The sequence below is a fragment of the Dromiciops gliroides genome, chromosome 1 (assembly GCF_019393635.1).
Source record: "Dromiciops gliroides isolate mDroGli1 chromosome 1, mDroGli1.pri, whole genome shotgun sequence".
Taxonomy (NCBI): Eukaryota; Metazoa; Chordata; class Mammalia; order Microbiotheria; family Microbiotheriidae; genus Dromiciops; species Dromiciops gliroides.
This window is the reverse complement of record NC_057861.1, coordinates 723,215,537-723,233,671: the sequence shown is the minus strand read 5'-3', so window position 1 is coordinate 723,233,671 and position 18,135 is coordinate 723,215,537. Positions and strand designations below refer to the sequence as shown.

Sequence of the window (18,135 nt, the reverse complement as noted above, 5' to 3'; positions counted from 1 at the left end):
GGATTGAACTATCTAGGAACAGAAAATCAGTTTTAGACAGAAAGGAACAATAAACCATCTGAAACTTGCTGATTTCTTTCTGGAAACTCCAATATTTACTGGCTGATGCCCCCAAAAGATCATGGGGAGCCGGGGCTGGGGCGGGGGAGGGTAGAAATCTATTTTTCTACTCTCTCTTACACCAGAAGCAGTCTTTGTCCTGCCTTTCCTTAATTTCCTATGAACAAGAAGATGATTTCAAAAACAATCATGGTATCAGTTAATTTAACCAGCCAGCCAACAAGCATTTATTCAACTCTATTCAAAATTTTATTAAGTATTAGGTACGTGTGAATTTTTAAAATAATACCATTCCTTGGTTCATACACAATATATATATATATATATATATATATATATATATAAAATACAAAAATCAGGAATAATAAGGAGTAAAGAAGAAATTTGGGGAAAAAAGTGATACTGAAAAATGTGAGGGTGGAAAGGGTAAAAATATAATAAACTCCCAGTCTTATAAAATCATTGGATTAGAGAGCCCTGAGGAATCTTAGCCTTGTATATTTTGTTCTTTTATTCTGACTTTAGAAGTCAGCACAAAGCCTCAAAAAATAAAGCAATTCCACAAACTTTTATGTGATTTATCACCTATTATCTCTCCAAGCCATCTGAGTTACAAGAATAAGAACCCCAAACAGTGCCTGTCTTCTGGGAGCTTATATTCTACTGAGGAACACAACATGTAAAGATCTCTAAAGACAAGATAATTGGAGAAGGAGTTGAGACCAGGAAATGCTGTCCCCAGGTAATATAGCAACTACATGGAAGAAAGGTAAGCATTTTAAGGGGTGTAATAATTGGAATGATGCCACCTACTGGAGACTTACTATAGGAAAGCTCCACCATGAAGAGAATGCCTCTGAGGGCAAGGCCATGCGGCTTTTCCTTGGCGTCAGGAAGTGACGTTTGCTCATGGGTACTGTCTATTAAGGCTACCAGCCAATCAACTTGAGAAGCCTCCCATTTCTGGGAGGGGACAGGAAGAAGAAATGAGAGTTTGCGCAGAGAGCTCTGTCTCTTTTTGGCTCCTGACTTCACTGTGGTGGAGGAAAGAGAGAGAGACTCCAGAGGACTTCACAGGAAAATTGAGGAAAGACAGGATTGCCAGGGTGTAGGAATTCTGTTCTCAATCTCTCTCCTTCTATCTTTCAATAAACCCTTAAAAACCTAAACTCATTTTATCAGTAATTTTAGTCAGTTTCCCCAAAAACTGGCGGAACAGATTAGGACCCACATTTAGAATTTTAAATTACACAGGGGAGAACAAAGGCAAGGAGGTGGGAGGGTGAGGGTAGGGGAAGAATCTTGGGGAAATCGAGTTTTTTTTTTTTTGTTTTAGCTTTAGTTTTTTGTTTTTTGTATTTTTGGTGGGGAAATGAGGGTTAAGTGACTTGCCCAGGGTCACACAGCTAGTAAATGCCAAGTGTCTGAAGCTGGATTTGAACTCAGGTCCTCCTGAATCCAGGGCCGGTGCTTTATCCACTGTGCCACCTAGCTGCCCCCTTGTTTGGTTTTTTGTTTTTTGTTTTTTGATTTTTGTTGGAAATAAAGTTATAAGAGATAGATGAACAAAGGCAAAAGCATGAAGGGGAATAATATGACATAAGTATGGAAAATTATATTGGATTCGCAGTGTGAAAGATTTAAATACCAGGCTGAGAAATGACTTTATCCTCAACACAATATGGTGCCACTAGAGCTTTTTTTTTTTTTTTTTTTGGTGAGGCAATTGCGGTTAAGTGACTTTCCCAGGGTCACACAGCTAGTAAGTGTCAAGTGTCTGAAGGCAGATTTGAACTAAGGTCCTCCTGAATCCAAGGCCAGTGCTCTATCCCCTGTGCCACCTAGTTGCCCCCCCCCCCCCAGCCTTGAGCTTTTTTGAGCAGGGAAGTAATAAGGGCAGACATCTTAAAGGAAATTGTTTAGGCAATGGAAGGTGATTTTTAGAGGGTTAGAGACTAGAAGCAAAGAATCCAATTAGGATTTTGTTGCAATAACCCAGGCAAAAGGTCATGAAGGACTGAACTAGGGAGTGGAGAGAATGACCTGGGTATGAGAAATGCTGTGGAGGCAGAATGGGAGTTAGTGTGAAGAAGAGCAGATGGTCAAGGATGATTCCAGGGTTTTGAAACTAAATGACTGAAAAGACTGTGGTGAGCTAAGAAGAAGTAGGAAAATCTGGATGAAGAATAGGTTTCAGATGGAAGATAATGAGCCCAATGTTGGACATGTGAAGTCATTGTTTTTCAGTGTTAGATTTGGAGTTAGGAGGTTTTGAGTTCAAATACTGACTCCAACATACTATATTTATGACTTTTATCCATTGTGTGGGAAAATCACTTCACTTCTCTGGGATTCAACTCATTCATCCTCAAAATGAGGTTGGATTATAGAATTCCTAAGTGTCCTTCCTGCCCCAAATTGAGGATTATACTGTAAGAGTGGGGATCAACTGAATCAATCAACCTATAACCTAACTCTACTTCAATTAACTAGCTTAATCAGGTGAGAACAGCTCTATTGCAGTAATCAATCAGTCAAAGGCAGTAAACTAGTTGTGAAAAGTTCTTAATCAATTTGAAGAGTCAAAGACTTTGGATTAAATGATAAAACCTAACTCAGGGTAGTGAGGATGTGAAAAGGCTCAGTCAGACATTCTGGGTAGTTAGATAAAACAGCAAGGGTAGTTAAGAACTCAGACATTTAGTAGACAAGCTCAGTGAATGCTGCAGTTCCAAAAAGATTGAGATGCTTGGGGTGGGAAGAAGGTAGGAGTTGAGGCTCTACCTCTTCCCCTTACCTGACCAGAGAATGACCTTGTGAATTTGTTAGACTATTTTTGACTTCTGATGGGTGCCCTAGAACAGTGTCAAGCCAAGGACAAACAAGAAACAGTGAAGAAATTAACCTTTATATCTTTAACAAGAGTGCAGAATAAAACTAAATTATAAATAAGAGGAACTTCATGAGGACTGCATAAAGGGGAAAAAGAAATCCAAATCATCGGAAGCCATGTGTACATGAACCCTTTGCTGTGTGAATTTTTATAAGATTGATCTCACTTTACCCTGGACTCTTCATAAACATCTTGGAGTGTTTCCCATATTTGGGGGCTTGAAAGGGAAGGGGGAATAAATTCCGCCACAGCCAAATCCCAGAATTATTTCACACCAGCACCAAGAGGTCGCAGAGCTTGGACAAGCACTTGCAGTACCCATGTTCCAGTTATGAAGTCCTGCTAAAAATCAAACTTGTCTCATTGTTGTTATCACCCTTCATTGTCAGGGCTACAACAGTTCACTGCATAGCCACTAGTAGATGGATTGCAATTTACCCACACTAAACTGGGTCTTCTACTAGAGGGCCCTGGCACATATGTCCAGTTTCTCTCCTCCAGTGAAATAAAGAAAGCTTTATGCTTGTGAATAGTTATCTCTTTCTTTTATTTTTGTTTTTTGTGTTTTTTTTAATTTTTCAGAGTTAATTGAGGTTGCGATAACCTTACATGAGCTCTTTGGTATTTTTAGAGTTAACAGAAGTTGCAAAACCTCTGTGACTCTCTGGTCATTTGTTTTCTGGGTTGATACCAACAAGATTCAAGTATTTTTTAAAATGTATGGAATAAAGAAATAAACTGAGATGATAGCCCTCCCTTATCTTGGTACCATCCTTCTGAGACTACCCCTAATTTGTCCTAAATCAATCTTGTTTATACATAAGCATTTGCATACTGTACTGTTTTGACTGTGAGGCAGCTTGGTAGCACAATGGACAAAGTGTTGGGCCTGAATTAAAACTCAGCCTTACATGAGATTAATTTGTTGAATAGATAATAATGGGTGGGCCAAAAGTCATGATGTTTTAGGAACTTTTTAAAAATTATTTTTTCTTTATTTTTCACCAGTTATGAAATTTGATTTTTCACATGTAATGTAAATTCATTTCTGATGTATACTGTATATGATGCTATGATAATTTAAATTAAAAATGAAAGATAAAGGAGTTATTAGATATTGAAACCCCTCTATGACTTTGGGCCCACCCTGTATTTAGGCAACAGAGAAGTCACAATCAACAGGCTTGAAAATCAATACATTGTGTCATGGGAGAAGGGGGTGAACTGAGAAAAAATGGTAGCTAGAATGAAATAAATGGATAGGATCTTTGGACTGGATGTCCTGAGTGAAAAGGGGACAATGTCAAAGATTTTGTGTAAAAAGCAATAGTAATAAAAGGGAAAAGGACCCACATGTACAAAAATATTTATAGTTACTCTTTTTGTGGTGGCAAGGAATTGGAAATTGAGGGGATGCTCATCAACTGGGGAATGGCTGAACAAGTTGTGGTATATGAATGTAATGGAATTCTATTGTGCTATAAGAAATTATGAACAGGCAGATTTCAGAGAAACCTAGAAGGACTTGCATGAACTGATGCTGAATGAGATGAGCAGAACCAGGAGAACATTGTACACATTATAAACAACATTATGTGTTGATCAACTGTGATAGACTTGATTCTTCTCAGCAATACAATGGTACAAGATAGTTCCAAAGGACTCATGATGGAAAAGGCTCTCTAAATCCAGAAAAAAAAGAACTGGGGAATATGAATGCAGATTGAACCATACTATTTCTTTTGTTTTGGTGCTGTAGTTCTTCTTTTTTGAGGTTTTTCCTCTTTGCTCTGATTCTTCTCTTATAACATGACTAATGCAGAAATATGTTTAATGTCATTGTACATTATATAACCTATATCAGATTACTTGCTGTCGGGAGGTAGGGGAAGGAGGGAGAAAAATTTGAAACTAGAAATCTTATAAAAACAAATATTGAAAACTATCTCTACATGTAACTGGAAAATAATAAAATACTTTTATAATTAAAAAAGCAATAGTAATGAACCAATCCAACTTACCATTCAAATATTAGAAAGACAGATGTACAAATAAAACTTATGGGAAATGTCTTGAAGAGGTAACATAGTAACCTGGAAAAGGCTATGATGGTGAGGGAGGAAGAAGGGAATTTGATGCAGTAAAAAAAAGAACTGGATTTCAATTCAGAAGACCTTTGTTCAAGACAAACTCAGAGGACCTGGATTAATGTTATTTTGGAAGAAAGTCTCCAATGGCATTCACTGGGCATCTGTCCTTGTCTCTGTCATGTTCGACATTTTTACCAGTGACTCAGAGTAGGGCAGACAGGGTATGTTTATCACATTTGTGGTTGGCACAAAACTGAGAGGAATAACTAACATGTTGTATGACAGAGTGAGGGTTCACAAAAACATCTCCAGGCTAAAACAATAGGCCTAGATAATAGAATAAATTTTACAAAGACAAATGTAAAGTCCTATATTTGGTATCAAAATCAATTTCACAAGTACAGTATAGAAGATAGGAACACAGCCTAACTAAATTCAATTGAAAACTAAGGCTTTTGGTAGAGCACAAGTTCAACAGTACAAAATGGTGCCCTTCCCCCTTACCTTACCCAGCAACCCAATGCAATCTTAGGAAGCAAAAGAAACATGATATCAGAATACATGAGGAAAATCAATCAACAAGAATTTATTAAGTGGCTTCTGTGGTAGGCTATTACCAGGCCTATTCACATTACAAGGGAGGCAGTAGGTCCTGGGGAAGAGAAAGGCTTTCGAGGAGAGAGTCTTTAGCTAGTAGAGAATATGGGATTATATAGTTGAGGGATGCTGATGGACACGGGCCTCTGCCACATAAGCCACTAGATATTAGTTACTTTTTTTCATGCACATTTGGTAACTTTACACTAGTGAACATGTCCATAGTATTCCCCTGATCCCATAAAGAGATCCCAATGCGTCAACTTCCCACCTTCTCAGGCCTGATGGATCATCTGGTCTGTGATGGCTGCATTTGTGGCTACATGAGCATCAAATGCATGGAGAAAAAGGGAGATAAAAGAATGCCTTGGTGCTCAACTTCATTGGAGCAGATTCAAAATGAGAACTACCAATGTTTACACTTGACCTGTGTTGGTCACAGGGTCTTTATGGGTGAAGAACACCTACTCTTTTCTAAGTCTCCCGCTTGTGTTTAGTTTGTCATTATACAACCCCAACACCTGAGGTCAGGACAGCTGCCAGCAGCCTACCTATGAGATCTTCCATATCCTATTGCATTTTACCTGCTCTGTTTAGATAATATCTCTAGTCTTCTGTTCAGTTCTACACACCACACATGAGCTAGAGAGCATGTAGGTAAAAATGGTCAAGGTGATGAGGGAAAAGGAGGCTGCACCATACAGGGAGCAACCCAGAGATGTTTAACTTGGGAAAGGATGTCCAAGTATTTAAAAGACTCCCATGTGGCAGAGGAATTAGGTATGCTCTGATTGGCTTCAAAGCACAGAACTAGAAATGACTGGCAGAAACTGTACAGAGGCTGAGTTCAGCGTAAGCTAAGGAAAACCTTCCAATTAGCAACATGCAAAAGTGGAGTGGGCAGGCTCAGAAGCTGGGGGAGGGGGATTCCCTCTCACTGGTCCTACTAGAGAAAGATGGATGACCACTTGTATTATATTGGGTATTCCTGTGGAGATCAAGGTTCTGAGGGCTCGTTTTGTCTCTCTGATATACTATTGCACCCATTTACTATTTCAGCAAGTCCCAATTTCTCTGATCATGAGGTTCTTCATCTGTAGAATGAAACAATTAGACAAAATGACATCTTAGGCCTCTTTCACTTCCAAATCCTATACAACTGAGAGACAGCAGATGTTGAATGAAAAGTGGTTCTTTTGACAAAGGAAAGATAGTAGATATTCTCACAGATACAGGAAAGAAGGAAAATGAAAATGATTGTTCCATTTTATCATCTAAGAGCACACATCTTTATAAACAGGTGATGCTGTGTTGAGTTTGGCAAACAAGTTTATTTCCCTACTCTGAGGCTTGACATTTAGAGGTACTTAAATAACATCCTATTTAAACAGGGCCTACAGACAACTATATCTAAGAGCATACATAAGATCATAGCTCAAGAGTTGGAAGAAGCCTCAAAGACTATCTATTATAACACCCTAATTTTACAGGTAAGAGAACTAAGGCTAAGAGAAAAAGTGACTTGTTCAGCATCATAGAGCTAATAAGTGTCAGAGGTGGATTTTCATTCTAAGGTCTTCCTAAGCCAAGTATTTTATATGCTGTGTCACAATGCCTCCTGTTTAGTCCAAAATCATAAAGGAAGAATCAGAATTATATGAAATTAGCTCCTTTGATTCTCAATTTACCACTTTTTTCTTTGTACCCCACCAATTAGCCAAATATTTACTTTCTATGCCAACCCAGCAAGAGGTATATTTATGGGGATAGAGAATTATCAGTCTAGAAACAGAATGATTAAAAGTTACATCATAAACCATTATGCATGAGTTATTATGTGCATATATAATGTTACATAAATGAAATTATATATCACACATAAATATACTATTTATAATGTTTTATATGTGATATCAATGTTTCATGTAACAAGTATCTGACTATAAAGAAATGTGGGAAAGCACTATGTGTAATGTTCAACCACAAACTCACTTGAAGCTTTTCCTGCAGTTTCTCTAAACCCCTAAATAAGGAAATATGGCAAAAGAAGAACCGAGGAAAAAAGCAAATCCAAGTGGTAACTGCTTCATATTCATTGAAATCCTCAAGATTTAAACACAAAGAAATGTAAGAGTAGATAGACCTCAGATATCCCAAAGTGTATATTCTGGTATATATGTGTGTATAGAAAGATAGATAGGTGATAGATAAATAGATAGATGATAGATAGAGAGAGAGAGAGAGAGAGAGAGAGAGAGAGAGAGAGAGAGAGAGAGAGAGAGAGAGAGATGGATAGATAGATATAAGTGCTGAAAGCCTAGAGGCAAAGACAAAACTGCTTATTTAGGAGGAATATCAAATTATCCCAATTCTATTGTCAATCAAAGTATATAAGGTTTCCTCTCTAGTTCAATAAAAATAGGACAGGGATTTTGAGTCAAAACGTGATGAGTCCAATCAAATCCTGAATTCTCATCATTACTAGATCTAGTAATAGAAAAAAGGCAGAATTTAAGACCTCTTTTCTGAAATTCTAAGCTCAAATAAATAATGACAAAGCAAAACAAAACACTACAGAGGCAAGACAAAGACAAATCAAAATGGCACCTTTTGCTATTAGGACATTATACTATACATGAGGATGCTTTAAATTGAAGAAACTGAACACCTCTTAAAACTTCACTGCTATATACTCACAATATATTGTATCAATTGAATGGCATTGGATAATCTACTTCATGTCCTTCGACCTCAGTTAATTATTCTGGAAAATGAAGATGCTGGGCAGCTTTTAAGCCTAAATTCAATTCATGATGACATCCATGAAAATTTTTATGTTAGCTGACTAAAGAAATACTGGCCCTCTGGAAAAAACAAAACTATGCCCCAGGATGTTTACTTTTGCTTAGTCAAAACAATATTTATTATCTGTGAAATGGGGGGAAGGGAGATTTGATCAGAGTATTCCTGATCCCATTGAGTGCTCCATAACTCATTTGATGAAATCACAGGATGTAATGGGAAGGTAACATAGACAACAGGATCTTAACGCTTTAAAATTCTTTATACTTCATTGCTCCTTTAGGAAAGGTAAAGAAAAATTTAATTCAATTTTTTTCTTGGCATTACAGATTGGCCTTTGGTGGCCTTTTTGAAAGCCAGGCACTCTCCAAGGTGTTGATTTTGAGATATTCAAAACTCAAAATGCAGTAGAAAATAGAAACACTTGTAGAAGGGGAATAAGTTTCTTCTTGAGAGCAAACTGTTCTTTGTCTGGACAAAGGGGAGGTGGATGGGGATCTGTAAGAAGTCTCTCCCACTCCTCTTTAACCAGTCCTTTCCTCTGAGATTACATTCAGTTTATTCAGTATATGTGCATGTTGTTTCTTCCGTTCCACTGAGTTCCTTTAGGCCAGCAACTATTTTTGCCTTTCTTTATACCCCCAGCACTTATCACAGTGCCTGACACATTGTTTGGTCATTTATAGTCTTTGTGAGCCCATTTAAAGTTTTCTTGGCAAAGATATAGGAGTGGTTTATCATTTCCTTCTCCAGCTCATTTTACAGATGAGGAAACTGAGGCAAACAAGGTTAAGTGATCTGTCTAGAGTCACATAGCTAGTAAGTATCTGAGGCCAGATGTGAACTCAAAAAAAAAAAAAGATTACTCTTTTTGATGCCATTGCATCACTTAGTTGCCCTACGTGCCTGGAACATAGTAGGTGTTTAATGCATGTTTATTGGCTGACTTCCCTAAACTAATTGGAAATGAAGCCTTTCTTCAGTGCAACCTACCTAACAGAAGAAGATACCTAGGCAAGTCTAGGCCCAGAAAGTACACCTGTGGAGTAGAATTAGCTACCAAGAGAAGGATGCCCAGGAACTGCACCAAATGACATGACCAACTAAGTTCAGGGAAGAGCAACATGACAACACTTTGAAAAGAGAAAAGATACACAGGGACACTGCAGCACTGATTGAGTTTTATTGGAGACAAGTGTGTATGTCTCTACCAGTGCATTCCATATGTGTGTCCACTCTTCCCCCAGATGCTGAATGAATTTGTGGGATAGTGTACCCCACATTATAGAGTGGGAATGTTCTCCAACTGATATTCTTAATCTGCTATCAGAAATGTCTTTGCTATGAGCAGAGTCAACTGGATGATTAGTGAAGGTAAATCCATTGACAGCCTTTTTAAAATTACATTTCTGAGAATTTAGACCCACAGAGTACTTCGAACCTGGTGTAGTTGTCTCTCAAAGACCCAACCTAAGAGTATAAGTTGGGTGAGGGTTAGCCTGGAAAGCTAGATTTCATATTATAAAATTTATATTAAACAATATACAATTATTAATATTCACATTGATAATCATATGAAAAGGATTTGAAAAGGAAGAATGAGAATTAGCTCAAAGATTTATGCCTCTTTTGATTTAGAATAATTTCTAAGTAGAGGAGAAAAATTGTTTAGCTGCTCTTTTAAGTTATATTTAAAATAGTAGGTTGCATATAAACAAAATCTCTTTTTTTAAGTGTCCAAATTCTAAAGGAATTTAGTCTTAGAGGTCATTTTCTCATTAATTATATTGTCCTTAAGGCTTTAAGCAACACCTGCAAGTTCCAGCTTGAGAAATAACCTCAATTCATAAGCATAAACTAGGCTAAAAAGGAAATAGTCTGATAGGCTATATTCATAACTTGCCTGTAATATTTACATATTAGTAGAAACAACAAATGTACACTAAGCAGCAAATGAACACCAGCATCTATATATAGAATTCTGTTATGGTCTTAGAATACCTATTTATACAGGATATCACGGCACGCAACCATTTAATTCCAATATTTTCACAACACCACAATGCCTTGTGTATAGTAGCCATCCAGTAAAACATGTGTTGATTTCATTTGCAAAACTGTCTAACCTGGTAAGCCAGACTTTAGTCATTTGAAATCAATTTTGGTTTTGGTTCATAGTTCTGTACTTGTCCCAAGAATGCGTATACAGGTTGGGCTGTCCATCTGTGCTGCCTCCTAACTCCTTCCTTGTGAATTAGCAGGGGGTGAAGTTTACAAGACTCTTGAGCTCCAAATACTGAACTCTTGTCAATTTCACCCCCTGCTGGTTCACAAGTTCCCAGCTAGTGAGAAGAGAGTGAATACAGTTTGCTGAGTTTGATGTTTGCCTGTAACATCAGAAATTCTTTCTTTCTGCTAGTGCATTCAGTTATCTTATACTTATTACAAATTTTTAGAACTGAAAAGGGCTTTAGAGATCATCTAGTCCAAGTGCTTTATTTTGCACACAAGATAAGGAAAGCACTTAAAGGTTAAGTGTCTTGCCCCCAGATTACACTTCTTTCATTCTGAGCAAGCTTTGGAAAAACATCTAACACATAAATATAGTTGCTTGTTGCCCATTTATGGAGAAATATGAAGTATATTACTTCTCAACTCAGCAGATGGTGAACAAAAGTTTGGTGATAAGGTTGCAGTTTATAAGGGGGAAAAAAAACTCAGGAGAGGTGGCCCTCTTTATGTGGTTTCCATCAACCATTTCAGGATAATTCTAAATAAATTCATTTTAGGGTCATATTTTAGTAATATTTTATTTTTCCCCCATTTGCATGTAAAAACAATTTAACATTCATTTTTAAAAACTTTAAGTTCCAAATTCTCTCCCTTCCTTATTCCCTTCCCCTCCCTGAGATAGCAAGCAATCAGATATAGATTATACATGTGCAATCATATTTGCATATTAGTCACTGGAAGGAAGGGAGGGAGGGAGGAAGGAAGGAAGGAAGGAAGGAAGGAAGGAAGGAAGGAAGGAAGGAAGGAAGGAAGGAAGGAAGGAAGGAAGGAAGGAAGGAAGGACAATTCAGTATACATCTAAACTCCATCAGTTCTTTTTCTAAATATGGGTAGTATTTTTCACCATGAGTCTTTTGGGATTATCTTGGTTCACGGTATTGCTGAGAATAGCTAAATCATTCACGACTGTTCATGATACAATATTGCTGTTGCTATGTACAATGTTCTACTGGTTCTGCTCACTTAATATATAAGTTCATCTAATTCTTTCTAGGTTTTTCTGAAATCTGCCTGCTCATCATTTCTTACAACACAATAGTATTCCATTCTAATCATATACCATAACTTGTTCAGCCATTCCCCAATTGATGGATAACCCTTCAGTTTCCAATACTCTGACACCACAAAAAGAGCTGCTATAAATATTTTTGCACAAATAGGTCCTTCCCCCACTTTTTAAAATCTCTTTCAAATTCAGACCTAGTAATAGGTCCTTTCCACCTCCTGCCCTTTTAAAAAAAATCTCTTTGGGATACAGACCTAGTAGTGGTATTACTGGATCAGTTCTATAGCCCTTTTGGCATAGTTACTGATTGCTCTCCAGAAGGGTTGGATTACTTCACAACTCTACCAACAGTATATTGGTGTCCTGATTTTCTTACCCCACCTCCAACATCCATACTTTTCTTTTTCCATCTTATTAGCCAATATGGTAGGTGTGAGGTAGTACATCAGAGCTGTTTTAATTTGAATTTCTCTAAGCAATAGTGATTTAGAGTATTTTTTCATATGACCATTGATAGCTTTGATTTCTTCCTCTAAAACTGCCTGTTTATATCCTCTGAGCATTTATCAATGGGGAATTATTTGCATCCTTATAAATTTGACTCAGTTCTCTATGTATTTGAGAAATGAGGCATTTATCACAGATAATAGCTATATATATACACATGCACACATATACATACATATATATACATATATGTGTGTGTGTGTGTGTGTGTGTATATATATATATATATATATATATACATATATATATATATATCCATCCCAGCTTTCTGCTTTCTTTCTAATCTTGGTTGAATTGGTTTTGTTTGTACAAAACCTTTTAAATTTAATAAAATCAAAATTATTCATTTTATATTTTGTAATGTTCTTTATCTCTTGTTTCATCCTAAATTCTTTCCTTTTCCATAGATCTGACAGTTAAACTATTCTATACTCCCCGAATTTGTTTCTAGTATCACCTTTTTTGTTGTTGTTTTAAGAAATCAAGATTTATTTTCCTTCAAGAATCTTTTCCCTCTCTATTAGAGCACCTGGGGTAAAATTTAGGACCACTCTGTGGCAGTCCCTACCCACTCAGTGGCCTGAGCAATAGGAGCTGCAGACCAGTCCTCGATAGCAGGCTGAGCACTCCAATCTTCAGTGGGGAACTGCTGAATGGGCACAGATTGAATGGGCACTCCCTCAGACCAATCAGCCACCTCTGGTTGAGCAGCAGTGAATTCTGGGGCAGGAGTAGTCCATTCACCCTGAAATTCCTCCTTTGTCACTGCCTTCTTAGCTACAGCCTGCTCTTCCTTCTCAATCTCCTCTGGATGCCTGTAGAAGTAAAGATCAGGCATCACTTCCCATGGGTGTTCATGGGAGATAGTATCAGACATACGTAGGAATTCACGGGCTAGCATCCACCACATTGGACCCACAGAGTGAGCTCCCCTATTGTTGCATGGAATGGCAATATCCACATAGTGAAGTAGAGAATCTGTGTTGCACAATGCAATGGTTGGCAGGTTAACAGACAATGCTTCAGTTAGAGGCTGGTGATCTGCCTGAGGATTAGTGAACACCAAGAGGTGAGGTTCCCTGAAAGTTGCCTGAATCTGGTTAGTAAAAGTGTCCAGGGTGAAGTATCCAGTAATAGGTGTAGCACCAATGGCAGCAGTAAACTTCAGAACAGCCCACTGGCCAGTGTTCTTGGGATAAGATGACAATAACATCAATAGGATTTTGGTTTTTTGGTTTTTTGTTTTTGGTGTGTGTGTGTGTGGGGGGGATTGGGGTTAAGTGACTTGCCCAAGTTCACTCGGCTAGTAAGTGTTAAGTGTCTGACGCCAGATTTGAACTCAGGTCCTCCTGACTCCAGGATCAGTGCTCTATCTGCTGTACCACCTAACTGCCCCCATTAGCAGGATTTTCAATGGCAACAATCAATGGCATGAGCAGTGAGCAGAAGCTTTTCCCAAGTTCTCTTCAAATTAATGATGTAAATGCCATCAACTCTTCCTTTTGTAGATATACTGTTCCATCTGGAAATCCAAATTAGTGCCACCCAAATGGGTTCCCACAGCGAGAAACTTGAGGATATCCTCCTCCTTCATCTGCAAGACATCTAGGGCTCCAGACATTGTGAAAGTTTCCCTTTAAAGTTACGATGGAAACTGAGGACAACGCCGTATGGACCCCTCTTCTAGGTAGTGGGGAAAGGGGGTATCAGCTTTCAGGTCTAAATCATGTACCCATTTTGACCTTATCTTGGTATTCAGTGTGAGATGTTGGTCTATACCTAATTTTCACCACATTGTTTTCCACTTTTTCCTGCAGTTTTTTTTGACAAATAGTGAATTTTTGTCCCCAAAGTGTTGACTCTTATGTTTATCGAACACTAAATTACTATGGTCATATAATACTATATATTGTCTACCTGATCTAGCTTACTGATCTGCCACTCAGACTTTATGAGACTGTTCTAATAATTACCACTTTATAATATAGTTTGAGATCTGGTATAGCTAGGTGTAGTCATACTTTTGATGCTTATTTTCATACAACCTTTCATCTACATTATAATACTCAATAAGACATAAACATTTTATTAAACTTAAATTGATCAACAAGCTTCTGTTAAACAGCTTCTGTAAAAAAAATTTTAATTAAATTAAATTAAAAATACCTAATGTGCATCCGGCAATAAGCAACATGGGATAGTGGGTACAGAGTCAGGAAGACCTGGGTTTAATTCCTGTTTCTGTCCCATTCTGGCTGTGTAACCCTTAGCACTTAACCTAACAATGCCAGAAGTAAATTTCTTAAACTCTAAAGTAAAGCAAGTGTTGAGCTGCATTGATAGAGGGAGTTTCCTCACTGAGAAATCCCTATACTAATGAAATCTGAGGATCCATACGGAAGGAAGGAAAGAAGGAAGGAAGGAAGGAAGGAAGGAAGGAAGGAAGGAAGGAAGGAAGGAAGGAAGGAAGGAAGGAAGGAAGGAAGGAAGGAAGGAAGGAAGGAAGGAAGGAAGGAAGGAAGGAAGGAAGGAAGGAAGGAAAAGGAAAAAGGGGAATAAAGTATCTGATATCATGATATGTTCTGGGTGTTAAAAAAAACAAGATAATTAAATATTTTCCCTTAAAGAATTTCTGTTAATATCAAAGACAATCTGTATGTATATAAGTCAAAAGCTATACAAGGTAGTGATGGGGGCACCAGTGGGGATCTTTTTTTTTTTTTTAAATAAAAGCAAACGGTATCAAATAGAGATTCACGCTTTCCTACACCATTCTTTTTTTCGTATTCTGTGTATATGGTAATACTCTTTTCAATTTTAATTCAGAATGAAATAAAAAATAAAAACATTAAGAAACTGGCCATGCATGCTTTGAGAAGGCTAAAAATATCAGCATTTGTGGACTGAAATGAAAATCACTTTGAACAAAGGCAGGGGGAAAAGCTCATAGGTTCTTTCCTTCATTCTATTGAACCCTTGACAATATGACTTAACTAAATCATGGAGTACATACAGAAGAGAAGTTGATCACCTCTGTCAGGAGATGGGGAACAAGGAAATTATGAAGTTTTCCTTCTCACAGACAGTATGGAAGGAAAAGCTTAATGAGTCATTATCACTGAAGCAACATGGTTCTTTTCCTTCACTTTTTTAATATACATATCTTTAGGATTCTTATTTGAACACTTTACAGTTTTTTGAAGGACTGTGTTAATATAGTTTGTGATTGAAGCTGATGACACAAATGACAATGAATGAAATATCTTAATCTTAATATTTGAAGATATCATTCAAGTGCCCACTTCATTATTAAGAAACCTAGTAATTTTACAAAATGGTTTAGAGAGAATGTAATTTCCAATCTCAAAGTCTGCAACTTCAAAAATTCTTCATTTCTTATGGGGTATGTTGGCTAACAAATACAGCAACCTAAGGTAAAAAAAAAAAAACCTTTCTAAATAATAAGAGCAAGATAAATCCCATGTAGAATCTTTTGAAGACATTAAATAATAAATCAGCACTTTATCATAGAAGTGTCAATTCAACTTGAATGTTAATATTCCAACTATGAATAATATTGAGAAAATGTAAGATGGAAAAGCCATTAGCAACTAGGGCCTATCTGCTCAACAATCGTATAAATGTGGTTTCATGTGCATTATAGATAATGATTTCTTGTCCAAGGCACTGGGAAAAGATGGCTTAGAATCTTTGTAAGAATTAAGATAATTTTGTGGTTCAGATCTTCAGAATCCAGGAGAGGGCAAGAAAATCTTCTGAGAGAAGCTACTTCATGATTAATTACCACGTCTAATTTGGATGGTCTATCATTCTTCCTAACAGGGCCTGTATTATGCTCTATTTCCTTGCTGACTGGAACATATGGCTTTCTCAAACATGACCCCAGAGGGACAAGATAGAGATTCAGCCCAATGGCCACTGCAGAATACAAAGAGAGTTGAATATGACTTACCAGTTCATCACACAACAAATGGATCCCTATCCTATAGGTAGAAATATCCCCTAGATAATGTGGTTTAGTGCATGTGCCCAGACTGTTTTACTGGGAGTGACTGGTGAGCTTGCTACAGTTCCTTGTAGCCACAGGTGACAGTTGGGTGAAAGGTAGACACTAAAGGTGGATGAGCAACCCTGAAAAGGGTTCAACAAGCATGCATACCAGGGGTGTTCATCCTCCTTGAGTGTCCCACTGGTTGAGGGTGCCTGACAGGCCTCAAACCCATCAGTGAATTAGGGGAATATCTACCCTGAGCATGTGAAGACTTCACCTTGTGGAATCGGTAAATAAGAACTCTTTGTTCCAAAGACCATGAGAGTAGCTGAATCAGGCTTTTTGGGGCACCAGGAGCTTGGTCAGACAGTGGAGACACCAAGGTCTTCCCCTGCATCCTGGGCCTTCACCAGTCATCCTGACTTTTGTCTTGCTACTGGACTTCTATGACCCTGGAAGAGGACAACTTTGTGCTGCTCTCCTTCCCTTAAATCCAATTCACACACAGGTTAATGACTTTGGGGCGGGGGGCAGGGCAATGAGGGTCAAGTGACTTGCCCAAGGTCACACAGCTAGTAAGTGTCAAGTGCCTGAGGCTGGATTTGAACTCAGGTCCTCCTGAATCCAGTGCCGGTGCTTTATCCACTGAGCAATCCAGCTGCCCTCATGCCCTAATGACTTTTCACAGAGTCAGGCAGCCTCAGGCTGAAGTCTTGCCTCTGACACTTATTTGTTGTTTTAGCACCAAAGTGGGCAAATCATTAACTGCTCCATGCTCAGGTACCACCCTAAGTCTGTAAGCTACAAGTTGCTGATAATCTGCACTAGTGCGATGGTTTTCAAAGGAATTATGATTTTTCTAGTAGATTAACAATGAATTGTTAAATGAGGATTCAGGTTTTTTTTTTCTCTTTATTTCCTCATTCAGGGATCAACCCCTGTAGGACTCTGAAGGATATGGCTTATAGATGAGATTGCCCTAATCCTTGGGGAACATACTCCTTGATCTTCAGCCACCCAACAAGGACACCTTACTTCTCTTTAGAGTATAAACAGAATCTAATCTAGGTAAACTCTTTCCCCAAAGCAATGATTCCAGGGCCTTGCACCCCTCCACTGCATTTTAGGGTGACCCAGATTATGAAGGAGACAATCAACCAGCATGGTCTTATGTGGAGATGGATTCCTCTGTCCAGATTTCAGGGAATATCTGCATCTCATGATCAAGCTATGGTCTCAGCTGGAGGAGTTGAAGACTTCAAGCTCACCTCCTCATTAATATGTCCACTATATCAGGGTTGGTTCTTTACTTGTCAGGGGCACCTCCTTTTCCAAAAGTATTAAGACTTTCAATCTCTCCATGGTTTTGTCTTTGGTAACCAAGGGAAACCATTGACCATCAATTTATTGATTATTAGCAAGCCTAACTAATAAATTGATTATTAATTACCTAGAAACTCTGTCTCTCACGTTTTTCAATTGTCAGTTTTCCACACTGGGAGTTCCTTTACCAGATGAAATCACAGATCCAGACTCTAGACCCACAGATACAGACACACACACACACACACACACACACACACACAATCTCATGTAAGGAGATTCCTTGACCCAATAATAATAGTAAGACTTATACAGTTTTTTATAGTTATAATACTACCAGCTAACACTTATGGAGTGTCTCTTATTTGGAATCACTCTGCTAAGTACTTTACAAATATTATCTCATTTGGAGTAGTTGATATTATTATCCCCATTTACAGATGAGGCAGATAGAGGTTAAGTGATTTGCCCAGGGTAACAAAGTTCTTAAGTATGGAACCTGGATCTGAACTCAGGTGTTCCTGACTCCAGGTCTGCACTCTATCCAGTGTTC

At 38.0% G+C, this 18,135-nt stretch overlaps 1 protein-coding gene and 1 pseudogene across 1 annotated transcript in view; both read right to left on the bottom strand.

Annotated features, from left to right (window-relative positions):
* The window catches only part of CNTN3 (contactin 3), a 450,405-nt gene that overhangs the window by 337,531 nt on the left and 94,739 nt on the right, over window positions 1-18,135 (bottom strand). The window lies entirely within an intron of this gene.
* Window positions 12,789-13,868, bottom strand: LOC122736728 (annotated as a pseudogene).